General features: G+C 39.0%; 1 long non-coding RNA gene across 4 annotated transcripts; it reads left to right on the forward strand.

The window, feature by feature from the left end:
- The first annotated feature begins 280 nt into the window (after window positions 1–280).
- LOC136255546 (uncharacterized) lies at window positions 281–3850 on the forward strand. 4 transcript variants are annotated; one of them, XR_010700951.1, is made up of 10 exons: window positions 281–2311; window positions 2462–2505; window positions 2556–2733; window positions 2783–2839; window positions 2895–3078; window positions 3129–3270; window positions 3321–3413; window positions 3465–3552; window positions 3606–3674; window positions 3736–3850. It is a non-coding gene; the product is annotated as an uncharacterized lncRNA (long non-coding RNA). The 4 variants fall into 4 exon arrangements; XR_010700952.1 differs by having other exon boundaries at window positions 283–2505; window positions 2783–2843; XR_010700950.1 differs by having other exon boundaries at window positions 288–2505.
- Window positions 3851–13221: the final 9371 nt, after the last annotated feature.

Here is a 13221-nt window from a genome sequence, read left to right on the forward strand (position 1 = left end):
TCTACAAGGTAACTTCTTCTAACTGAACTCTCTACAGGGAGATTTGTTTGCAGCTGAACTCTCTTCATGATGGTTTCTTTGTAGCTGAACTCTCTACAAGGTAACTTCTTCTAGCTGAACTCCCTACATGTTGGTTTCTTTGTAGCTGAACTCTCTACAAGGAGACTTCTTCTAGCTGATCTTTCTACAGGGTGATTTGTTTGTAGCTGATTTTTATACAGGGTGATTTGTTTGCAGCTGAACTCTCTATATGGTGGTTTCTTTGTAGCTGAACTCTCTACAAGGTGACTTCTTCTAGCTGATCTCTCTACAGGGTGATTTGTTTGTAGCTGAACTCTCTTCATGATGGTTTCTTTGTAGCTGAACTTTCTACAAGGTAACTTCTTCTAACTGAACTTTCTACAGGGAGATTTGTTTGCAGCTGAACTTTCTTCATGATGGTTTCTTTGTAGCTGAACTCTCTACAAGGTAACTTCTTCTAGCTGAACTCCCTACATGGTGGTTTCTTTGTAGCTGAACTCTCTACAGGTGATTTGTTTGCAGCTGAACTATCTAGATGATGGTTTCTTTGTAGCTGAACTCTCTACAAGGTAATTTCTTCTAGTTGAACTCTCTACATGGTGGTTTCTTTGTAGCTGAACTCTCTACAAGATAACTTCTTCTAACTGATCTTTGTACAGGGCAATTTGTTTGTGGCAGAATTTTCTACAGGGTGATTTCTTTGCAGCTTAACTCTCTACATTGTGGTTTCTTTGCAGCTGAACTCTCTACATGGCGGTTTCTTTTTACTGTAGCTGAATTCTCTACAAGGTAATTTCTTCTAGCTGATCTCTCTACAGGGAGATTTGATTGTAGCTGAACTCTCTACAGGTGATTTGTTTGCAGCTGAACTATCTAGATGATGGTTTCTTTGTAGCTGAACTCTCTACAAGGTAATTTCTTCCAGCTGAACTCTCTACATGGTGATTTCTTTGTAGCTGAACTCTCTACAAGATAACTTCTTCTAACTGATCTTTCTACAGGGCAATTTGTTTGTGGCAGAAGTTTCTACAGGGTGATTTCTTTGCAGCTGAATTCTCTACATGGTGGTTTCTTTTTACTGTAGCTGAACTCTCTACAAGGTAATTTCTTCTAGCTGATCTCTCTACAGGGTGATTTGTTTGTAGCTGAATTCTATACAGGTGATTTGTTTGCAGCTGAGCTCTTTACAGAATGGTTTCTTTGTAGCTGAACTCTCTACAAGGTAACTTCTTCTAACTGAACTCTCTACAGGGAGATTTGTTTGCAGCTGAACTCTCTTCATGATGGTTTCTTTGTAGCTGAACTCTCTACAAGGTGACTCTTCTAGCTGATCTTTCTACAGGGTGATTTGTTTGTAGCTGATTTTTCTACAGGGTGATTTGTTTGCATCTGAACTCTCTATATGGTGGTTTCTTTGTAGCTGAACTCTCTACAAGGTAACTTCTTCTAACTGAACTCTCTACAGGGAGATTTGTTTGCAGCTGAACTCTCTTCATGATGGTTTCTTTGTAGCTGACAGTGTGAATAAAGAGGAATATAAGATGGTACATCTAATGGATTAAACTATACAAATAATCTCAGTATAGTCTTGCATTATACTAACTATCTTATACTTTAGTAAAAACCCCATCTTATATTATGGGAAACAGATTATACTTTAGTTTAATACACATTCTTTGTATGGCTTTGTTTACTTAACTAAATGTGATAACTTTTTAGCTTCACCATCAGATCAGTCATTATTGTCTCATTTTTAGCTTCACCATCTCATGTGACTTAAGATTGTTTTTGTACCAAACAAAGTCATGATGATTTTACAATAAGTAGCTACACTTCTGTTAATCACTATAGCTAGCTAACTAGCTTCAGTTTGTTGTGATAATTTCATACACACACATTTTCATACAGTCAGTAAAGCATATAATACCAGAAAAAATATTTATTCAATCTAAGAGTCATACAAATCTAGATTTTCTTGTTCAGTTAGCACACCTGCAAAAGTTCGTAGTAATGCTTGTTTAAAATTGAGGGGTCAGTGGTGTGCGCATGCATATTAGATGCAATTAAGTCGCCATCTTTGTCGCTATTGTTGTATCAGAGGTTGTAAATGTGAGTGATATGACGGTGTATCTCGCGGAAAGAGTGTGCACGATTGGCGCCATCGTCCAATGAGCCACGATGATAGTTATGGACCACAACTGTACATCCCTGTTGGCTGTGTGAGTGGTGAAGTTGCGCGGCCAAGTGGACAATTCCTTCAATGGCAGCAATCAAAAACAGCTCTAGATGAGTAAGTATTAGACTAAAATGATAGCTTGTACGATGGGTTTATCCGTATTAAATTGTTTATTGTGTATTGTATGACAATGACCTGCAAATTATTCAACTTTGGTGTTCAGTGCTGTGTACGTATTACATGTTTTATATCCTGTTATCTCAGCTTATGGCGGATGATGAGTGGACACAGTTCATCAGCCATCAACAGTAAGAGTATGCATGATCTGCTGTTATGATTTTGTATATTATCTCTTCAGAGGTACAATTTCTTGTCGAACCTCTTAATTCTACAGGCTGTCAGTGTACAGCATCTGCAGTGTTAGTTTCCTTCAATGGCAGCTGCTTCCTTTGAAGAATCTGGTAGCGACCATATATGGACAGTTTTGTTCTTTTTTCATGGAGTTGTCCAACGTCATCTTCTAATTACTTACAGCTGTAAGTGCATTAAGCCTGATTGTGTTTTTATTCATTTTCTTTTCAATAGGGTAGGAATTACAGACTTGATCTCAGTTCTAGGAGATTCTTCTTATTGCTAACATCTGTAAGTAAGTACACTGAGAGTGTCCAGTATACAATTTATATTTACCTTCGTTTAGGTTTGTGGAAACTGGTCTCATTTCTTCTGGGAACCGGTCTCATTTCTTCATGTTTTTCACTACTTTTTATCAACAGCTGATGGCTGCTACCTTGTCTGGCTCTGTAAATGAGTTGAGTGCTTTCAAGAACCTGTTCCGTCTTGTTTGTCCTTATTCACTGACCATGCTCGTATTGCTAACAAAAGTAAGTTCACTGAGAGTATGCAAATTATGTTATATTTAGTCTTGTTTCAGTTTTACTTTAGTGATTACAAGATTCTTGGACTTGGTTATCAGTATATCAGATGCTTCTTGTGAGCTTACGTAACACGTTAGCCCAACAAAGTCACATACTAAGTGGCTGTTTTATGTCTGGTTAGACTCACTGATAACACCTGTAAGTACACCAAATAATCCAGAATGTGAATTATGTTTGCCTCCACTTAGGGTTGTGAGACCTGGTCTTATCAGACTTGTCTTAGTTGTACATGGATTGTCGGTCTCAGACTCGGTTTCAGTTTTAAAAGATTGTTACAAACTGTAAGTACAATGATTGTTCAGTATACGCATTATATTTACCATCCTTAATAGAGTTGTGGGACCTAGCCGCCGTTCTACATTGTAATACTAGGTTTCCAGACAAGGTCTCGGTTTTATGAGATTCTTATTGTTACAGACTGTAAGTCCAACGATTGTCCAGAATACACATTATATTTACCGTCTTTGTATTAGAGCTGTGGGACAGTTCTACCAGACAACTAACAGATTGTCACAGAGTTCTACATAGTGATGATAATACAGGTAATTTGTAATAGAACTTGTGAATTGTATTTACTGTCTTACCTGCTGCATTTGGATAAAGACTGATAAATGACGAAATTGATTTGATACTGTCATGGCCAAGGAGACATTGATTTACTAGCTGTACCTATTGTGGTTTTAACATATTTACAGAATTAAATTCGTTATAAATATAATTATAGAAATTATTTAATTAAGGTTATGGAAAGTAAAAAAGTACAGTAGTATAGTAGCCAATATATGGTTGAAATAGGCTTAGTATAGTCTGATAATACACTGCACTATACTAGTGATTTAATCTCTAATATATGACTGTCTTAAATGTATTCAATAAGCTTGTTATAGTAAAGTCCTAATCTATTAATATACGCTGTACTATTTCATTCCAATACTAACATAATAAGACTGTTATAGACCTTATTATTCTGAGCTTTTTTCACAGTGTGAACTCTCTACAAGGTAACTTCTTCTAACTGATCTTTCTACTGGGAGATTTGTTTGTAGCTGAACTCTCTACAGGAGATTTGTTTGCAGCTGAACTATCTAGATGATGGTTTCTTTGTAGCTGAACTCTCTACAAGGTAATTTCTTCTAGCTGAACTCTCTACATGGTGGTTTCATTGTAGCTGAACTCTCTACAAGATAACTTCTTCTAACTGATCTTTCTACAGGGCAATTTGTTTGTGGCAGAATTTTCTACAGGGTGATTTCTTTGCAGCTGAACTCTCTACATGGTGGTTTCTTTTTACTGTAGCTGAACTCTCTACAAGGTAATTTCTTCTAGCTGATCTCTCTACAGGGTGATTTGTTGTAGCTGAATTCTATACAGGTGATTTGTTTGCAGCTGAGCTCTTTACAAAATGCTTTCTTTGTAGCTGAACTCTCTACAAGGTAACTTCTTCTAACTGAACTCTCTACAGGGAGATTTGTTTGCAGCTGAACTCTCTTCATGATGGTTTCTTTGTAGCTGAACTCTCTACAAGGTAACTTCTTCTAGCTGAACTCCCTACATGGTGGTTTCTTTGTAGCTGAACTCTCTACAGGTGATTTGTTTGCAGCTGAACTCTCCACATGATGGCTTCTTTAAATTTGTAGCTGAACTCTCTACAAGGTAACTTCTTCTAGCTGATCTCTCTACAGGGTGATTTGTTTGTAGCTGAATTCTGTACAGGTGATTTGTTTGCAGCTGAGCTCTTTACAGAATGCTTTCTTTGTAGCTGAACTCTCTACAAGGCAACTTCTTCTAACTAAACTCTCTACAGGGAGATTTGTTTGCAGCTGAACTCTCTTCATGATGGTTTCTTCATAGCTGAACTCTCTACAAGGTAACTTCTTCTAGCTGAACTCCCTAAATGGTGGTTTCTTTGTAGCTGAAATCTCTACAAGGTGACTTCTTCTAGCTGATCTTTCTACAGGGTGATTTGTTTGTAGCTGAATTCTGTACAGGTGATTTGTTTGCAGCTGAGCTCTTTACAGAATGATTTCTTTGTAGCTGAACTCTCTACAAGGTAGCTTCTTCTAGCTGATGTCTCCACAAGGTCACTAGTTTGTAGCTGAACTTTCTACATGGTGGTTTCTTTGTAACTGAACTCTCTACAAGGTAACTTCTTCTAGCTGATCTCTCTACAGGGAGATTGGTTTGTAGCTGAACTCTCTACAAGTGATTTGTTTGCAGCTGAACTCTCCACATGATGGTTTCTTTGTAGCTGAACTCTCTACAAGGTAACTTCTTCTAGCTGATCTCTCTACAGGGTGATTTGTTTGTAGCTGAATTCTGTACAGGTGATTTGTTTGCAGCTGAGCTCTTTACAGAATGGTTTCTATGTAGCTGAACTCTTTACAAGGTAACTTCTTCTAGCTGATGTCTCTACAGGGTCACTAGTTTGTAAATGAATTCTCTACATGGTGGTTTCTTTGTAACTGAACTCTCTACAAGGAAACTTCTCCTAGCTGATTTCTCTACAGGGAGATTTGTTTGTAGCTGATCTCTCTACAAGTGATTTGTTTGCAGCTGAACTCTCTACATTATGGTTTCTTTGTAGCTGAACTCTACAAGGTGATTTCTTCTAGCTGAATTATCTCTTTCTATAGTTGCATGAATTCCCTACAAGGTAACTTCTTCTAGCTGATCTCTCTACAGGGTGAATTGTTTGTGGCTGATCTCTCTACAGGGTGACTTGTTTGTAGCTGATCTCTATACAGGTTACTTGTTTCTAACTGATCTCTTGAATTCTCTTCAGGTGACTGCTCTATTAGGATGACTGCTCTATTAGAGTATCTCGATCTCGCACTTGCTACACCAAGTTGGATTTCGTGTTATAACTCCGTGGCTTTAAGTCTGATTCTTCTACACCATTGAAGAGCCTTTCTAAGATGTTAACTCCATCTGTGCAGCGATTTTCAAAGCATTTCCCCAAGTGGTTTACCTAGTAGGCGTGGCGAGCAGTCGTTTTTTATTAGCTAATCTCGATTGCGTAATTGTTGCACACTATTGGTTTTTTCGTTGTATCTTCCTGGTTTTTAGCTCGATTTCTTTCAAACCACAAAAGGTTTGTGGTTCAATAGTTAACCTATTCACCCACCGATTTTAAGCTTCTTCCCATACGCGGTTTACCCTGTAGGCGTGACAACATATTGGTGTTATTTTTCGTGAATAATCGCTCATAACTCTTTGCCTGTTTATCGTATTCCAGCCAAAGTTGGTACAGAGATGCGCCTTTATACCCTCCTTCTGTGTGCCAAATTTCAAGGCGATCGGATAACGCATTCGCGTTTTATAGCAGTTTGTGTAAGTGTGCGAAAAGAGGAAGAAAAATAAGAAGAAAAAAAACGAAGAAACTAAGCCAATTTATGAAGTCGCATATCTCGGGAACGCTTGAAGCGATTTTGCTCAAATTTGGAATGTGGAGTGCTGAAGGTGGAGGGAGTGTCCACAGCAAAAATCGTCATGTTTCATCAAGGCAGCACAGAGCTACGGAGGTGCGAAAATTGCATTTTCTTTCTTCCTGTCAATATACTCACGGGTGTTACGCGCCGGCTTCTTGGGCCGCACGACATACTACCGTGTGTCTTGATCTAATCAAAAACAGCCAAACTGTAAAAAAAGGAGTGTGGCCCTTGAAAAGGCTATGGTGAAAAAAGATGTGAAATCCAAGGTGGCGGCCAAGAAATGTCTGTGATGGTGGGTTAATGGTAAAAATTTTAATAACAACAATTCAGGTGAATTTTGTGCCAATTGACCAAGCGGTTAATTGGCACAAAATTCACAAAGAAATCAGGTAGGTTAATAGCTGGTTAATGGTAGGTTAATGGCTGTGATAGTAGGTTAATGGTAAAATTTTTACCATTAACCTACCATCACAGCCATTTCTTGGCCACTACCTTAGATTTCACATCTTTTTTCACCATAGCCTTTTCAAGGGCCGCACTCCTTTTTTTACAGCTTGGCTGTTTTTGATTAGATTTCACTTCTTTTTGTATTTGTATACCCCAAAGCCGGCCTATGGCCAGCTTTGGGGCTTATAGGCCGGCTTTGGGGCTTTTTAACCTATATATTTTTCTTTACCCACAAGAAAAAGAAAAGATGAAGCAGATTTTATAAATACTTTAACTCATTCTGATTTTATCAGTAAATGTACAAATTATATATATAATGCATATATCAAGAGTTCATTATATTATGAACTCTTGCATATATTTATTACATGCTGATCTCTCTACTGGGTGACTTGAAATGTAGCTGAACTCTCTACAGGGTGATCTGCTTGTACGTAGATGAACTCTTTACAGGATTCTCTCTACAGGGTGACTTGACTCTAGCTGAACTCTCTGCAGGGTTATCTGTTTGTAGTTGAATTCTCTACAGGGTGATTTGTTTGCAGCTGAACTCTCTACAAGGTAAATTCTTCTAGCTGATCTGTCTACAGGGTGACTTGTTTCTAGCTGGTCTCTCTACAGGGAGATTTGTTTGTAGCTGAATTCTCTACAGGGTGATTTGTTTGCAGCTGAACTCTCTACATGGTGGTTGCTTTGTAGCTGAACTCTCTAAAAGGTGACTTCTTATAGCTGAACTCTCTACAGGGTGATATTCTCATAGATGAACTCTCTACAGGATGATGTGTTTGTAGCTGAACTCTCTACATGATGATTTCTTTGTAGCTGAACTCTCTACAAGGTGATACTTCTAGGTGATCTCTCTACAGGATGACTTGTTTCTAACTGAACTCTCAACAGGGTGATCTGTTCATGGCTGAACTTTCTACTGGGTGATTTGTTTGCAGCTAAACTCTCTACATGGTGGTTTCTTTGTAGCTGAACTCTCTACAAGGTAACTTCTTCTAGCTGATCTCTCTACAGGATGACTTGTTTGTAGCTGAACTCTCTACAAGGTGATATTTCTAGGTGATCTCTCTACAGGATGACTTGTTTCTAACTGAACTCTCAACAGGGTGATCTGTTCATAGCTGAACTTTCTACTGGGTGATTTGTTTGCAGCTGAACTCTCTACATGGTGGTTTCTTTGTAGCTGAACTCTCTACAAGGTAACTTCTTCTAGCTGATCTCTCTACAGGATGACTTGTTTGTAGCTGAACTCTCTACAAGGTAATATTTCTAGGTGATCTCTCTACAGGATGACTTGTTTCTAACTGAACTCTCAACAGGGTGATCTGTTCATAGCTGAACTTTCTACTGGGTGATTTATTTGCAGCTGAACTCTCTACATGGTGGTTTCTTTGTAGCTGAACTCTCTACAAGGTAACTTCTTCTAGCTGAACTCTCTACAGGGTGACTTCTTTCTAGCTGGTCTCTCTACAGGTTGATCTGTTCATAGCTGAACTTTCTACAGGGTGATTTGTTTGCAGCTGAACTCTTTGCATGGTAGTTTCTTTGTAGCTGAACTCTCTACAATGTGACTTCTTCTAGCTGAACTCTCTACAGGGTGACTTGTTTCTAGCTGATCTCTCTACAGGGTGACTTGTTTTTAGCTGATCTCTGGATGACTTGTTTCTAGCTGATCTCTCTACACGGTGACTTGTTTCTAGCTGAACTCTCTATAATAGTGTTATCTGTTTGTAACTGAACTCTCTGCAGGATGGTTTCTTTGTAGCTGATCTCTCTACAGGGAGACTTGTTTCTAGCTGATCTCTCTACAGGATGACTTGTTTCTAGCTGATCTCTGGATGACTTGTTTCTAGCTGATCTCTCTACACGGTGACTTGTTTCTAGCTGAACTCTCTATAATAGGGTTATCTGTTTGTAATTGAACTCTCTGCAGGATGGTTTCTTTGTAGCTGCTCTCTCTACAGGGTGACTTGTTTCTAGCTGATCTCCACACGGTTACTTGTTTCTAGTTGAACTCTCTATTGGGTTATCTGTTTGTAATTGAACTCTCTGCAGGATGGTTTCTTTGTAGCTGCTCTCTCTACTGGGTGACTTGTTTCTAGCTGATCTCTCTACAGGGTGAACTTGTTTCTGGCTGAACTCTCTACAGATGATTTGTTTGCAGCTGAACTCTCTACATGGTGGTTTCTTTGTAGCTGAACTCTCTACAAGGTGATGTCTTCTAGCTGATCTCTCTACAGGTTGATCTGTTTGTAGCTGAACTTTCTACAGGGTGATCTGTATGCAGCTGAACTCTTTATATGATGGTTTATTTGTATGTACAAGGTAACTTCTTCTAGCTGATCTCTGTACAGGATGACTTTTTCTAGCTGAACTCTCTACAGGGTGATCTATTCATAGCTGCACTCTCTACAGGGTGATATGTTTGCAGCTGAACTCTCTACATGGTGGTTTCTTTGTAACTAAATTCTCTATAAGGTGATGTCTTGTAGCTGATCTCTCTACTGGATGACTAATTGTTTCTAGCTGATCTCACTATAGAGTTATAACTTTCTCTATAGAGTTATAACATGTTTGTATAGCTGAACGCTTTACAGAGTGGTTTTTTGATGGGTTGCTGAACTCTTCAGCTACATGGTGACTTGTTTGTACTATAGAGTGACTTGTTTGTAGCTGAACTCTCTACAGAGTGACTTACTTGTAACTGAACATTGCATTAAGACTTGTTTGTAGCTGATCTAGATGAACTCTCTACTGGGTAGCTTTTTTTTTGTAGCTGAACCCTTTATGCAGTGACTTGTTTGTAGCTGAATTCTCTACAGAGTGACTAGTTGTAGCTGAAATCTCTACAGGGTGACTTGTTTATAGCTGAATTCTCTTCAGTGTGACTTATAATGTTCTAAAACTCTACAGCAACATATTTGTAGCTGAACTCTCTACAGGGTGACTTGCTTGTAGCTGTCTATCAGATTAACTGTTTGTAGCTGAACTCCCTACAGAATAACTTGCAATGTCATATAATTCTATAATGGAGTAAGTTATAAACGTAGCTGAATGCTCTATTAGGGTGACTGTTCTATTAGAGTATCTCGATCTCTCATATGCTACACGTAGTTAACTTTGGAATCATAACTCAGTGGTTTGTATTTCTTCTGTACTACTGCAAGGACTTTCTATGATAATTATTCCAGCTACACACCGATTTTCAGCTCACTGTTCTAAGCGGTTTGCCTGGTTTACTGAAATTGTTTTCGTAAAAGTGTGTGTGTGTGTGTGTATATATCTACCTATGTTTGTCCGTACGCACCCACGTGAGCAAAATCGTTTAATAACGGTAAAAGCAGCTTTTACGTAAGAAGTAAAAGTGAAATGAAGCCTGTATTAAACTTTTGCACAGGTGAACTTTGCTCTGAGGTGGTTTCTTTTCGGCGGACTGAAATACGGGTGTGGTGACTTTCCTCAGACTACCTTCCCCTTGAGGTTTTCAGACATTTAGCAACTGAAAAACAACGGTGCAGGCCTCGTACACTGCCAGGAATAGCCTATCGCTTTGAGTTGAAAGGGGTATCACTCTTTTCACCCTATTTCATAACCCTACAGAACTTAAACAAAAAACGGTGGACCAAAAAGGCGAAAAAAAAGTGCAGTATTGAAGAGGGATCGAACCCAGGATCCCAGTGTGATGGTCCAGTGTGCTACCGATTATGCTACCACTGCTAGATCCCTTGATTCCCTTCTTTTGTATCTTATAAATGTGACTAACGAAATAAGCTAGTAAGAAGAACCTAACCCTAAAGGTGAAGAAGAAACCAAAGCTGAACTCTAACCTAACCCTAACGCTAACACTACTAGACGCTTCTCCTAAAGTCTACTACTCGTGGCAACTACTGGACACTTCCCCTAAAGTTTACTACTCGCGGCAACTACTGGACGCATCCCCTAAAGTCGACTACTCGCGGCAACTACTAGATTCGTGCCCTAAAGTCGAAGAGAGAGAGCAACAACTACAGTAGGAAGTCTGGATGCTTTTGAGCTTAATATTACGTAATAGTTATGAAAGGTGGTGAAAAGAGTAAAACCCGAGTTGAAAGGGGGCGTATCCCTTACGTACGCGAACGAAAATGAAGAGCAGCTTTGAGGTTTTGTCGAGAGAATTTGTGGGAAAAAACACGTTAGTCACACTATAAAACAGTTTAGAAGATAGTTTTGTGCGTAATATGTTGGTAAAAGCGGTTTATTTAACAAACGCTTCCTTCGCAGTGCATAGCAACGTAATTGAACGAATTGCGAATATTTCATGAATTACGAAATACGAGAAATAGCTAATTATATTATTGCACAACCCAAACTACCCTATTGTAAAGTAGTAATACATAGTTGGTTAATTCATAGTAGTATATACTGTGTATAGTTATTCCAGATGAGTTAGCTAGCTGCATGGCGCCTGGTTTTTAGAAGTAGCACAACATCAACTTGTTATTCATAAAAGTCGATCGCGTAATTGTGACATAAGTTGGGTTTTGTGTCATATCTCGATGGCCTTTAACTGGATTCCTTTCAAACCACAAAAAGGCACCCCTACGATAGTTACTCCATCTACATAGCAATTTTCAGCTCATTCGTTCAAGCGGTTTACCCTGTGGGCGTGACAGACATTCGACCTGATTTTACGCAAATAATTGGTCATAACTCCGTGAATGTTCATCGGATTCCTACCAAACGTGGTACTGAGATTCGCCTTAATGAGCCCTTTAAGTGTGCCAAATTCCAGCCCAATTGGAGTACGAATTCGTGTTTTATTGCGGATTTTGCAAAGTGTGCGAAAAGAAGTAGAAGAAACCCCCCCCCCCCAAACTTTGGCCGCTCGTATCTTTATTTTATTTTATTTTTTTATTTATTTTTTTTTTATTTGCTCGTATCTCGGAAATGGCTGGAGCGATTTTCTTCAAATTTGAATGTGTACTCCTCTACTTAGCCGGCACTTCTGTAGCAACTTTGGTCATAGGCGGCGGAAAGGGGGGGGCTAGGGGCTAAAGCCCCCCTCGGTCTGCTGAGGGGGGCTTAGCCCCCCCTCAGAATGATATCACACCGAAATTATCTTTCTTGGAGTGGGGCTGAAAACTGTGATAAAGATCGAGATACTCTAATAGAGCAATCACTCTAATAAAGTAGTCAGTGTGTAGCGAGCTATGAAAGGATTTTTATGTAGTTTATCAGCTAGAAATGGTAGCTGGTGAGGTGGAAAGCTCTTGTCAGTTGGTTGCGACCTTTTTTTTTTTTTTTTTTTTTTGGTCTCACCTTACCAAACTATAGAAATAAGTCTGGGTCAGTCCAGCCCCCCCCTCATATCAACTACTTCCTCCGCCGCTGACTTTGGTTTCAATCGGATAAGGAATCATGGAGCTACAATGGTGTGAAAATCGCGATCACTTTCTTCCTGTAAATATACTCACGGTGTGGCGCGCCGGCTTCTTGGGCCGCACGACACACTACCGTGTGTCTTGAAATTGTTTGGTGAAAATGTGATTGGTTGTATAACAAAGAAAACAGTCCATTTCCATTTTCTTTTAAAATATCTTCTACACCCCATAGGTGTAATTGAAGTATCCTATGGGTGTAACAGAACACCCTCAGAGGAGTCTGGTGTAAATGGCAGCTATAGCACCCCAAAAGGTGTTTTGCAAACACCTTTTTTTTAAAACAGTGTTTGGATACTGCTACAGTACTCACTTATCTCTCGTTACCACAAGATGCTAACAGGACCCTATTGAATCAAACTGTGTGTGGTGCTGCACATAGAACTGGCACATTATGTGGGTCATGTATTAAAGGATACAGTGTAGTGATGAACTCTCCCACATTTTCATGTCACGACTGAAGAAAGAAATATTATGGAGTCTTTTTCTTCTTACTGTCTTATATTATTCCAGTTACAGTGTTATTCTTCTTGTTTATGCACTGCAAGATCGCATTCACATCTGGGTGGTTTGTTGCATTTTTGCTTTTTGCTCACAAATTGTTGGCAGCGATATTAACTTTGCTTTTAATTACCGTATTAACTCTGCTTCCCCAGTAAAATTCATCTTTTCTAATATCTTGTATTCTATTTATAGTGTTTCTAATTTAGAGCTTTTCCAAAACAATGTATTTTCTTACTGTCTCTTTGAGAGTGCAGGAGCAATTGACATTTTAGCTTTCAAACTCT

Source organism: Dysidea avara, chromosome 5 (assembly GCF_963678975.1).
Source record: "Dysidea avara chromosome 5, odDysAvar1.4, whole genome shotgun sequence".
In the NCBI taxonomy this organism is placed as follows: domain Eukaryota; kingdom Metazoa; phylum Porifera; class Demospongiae; order Dictyoceratida; family Dysideidae; genus Dysidea; species Dysidea avara.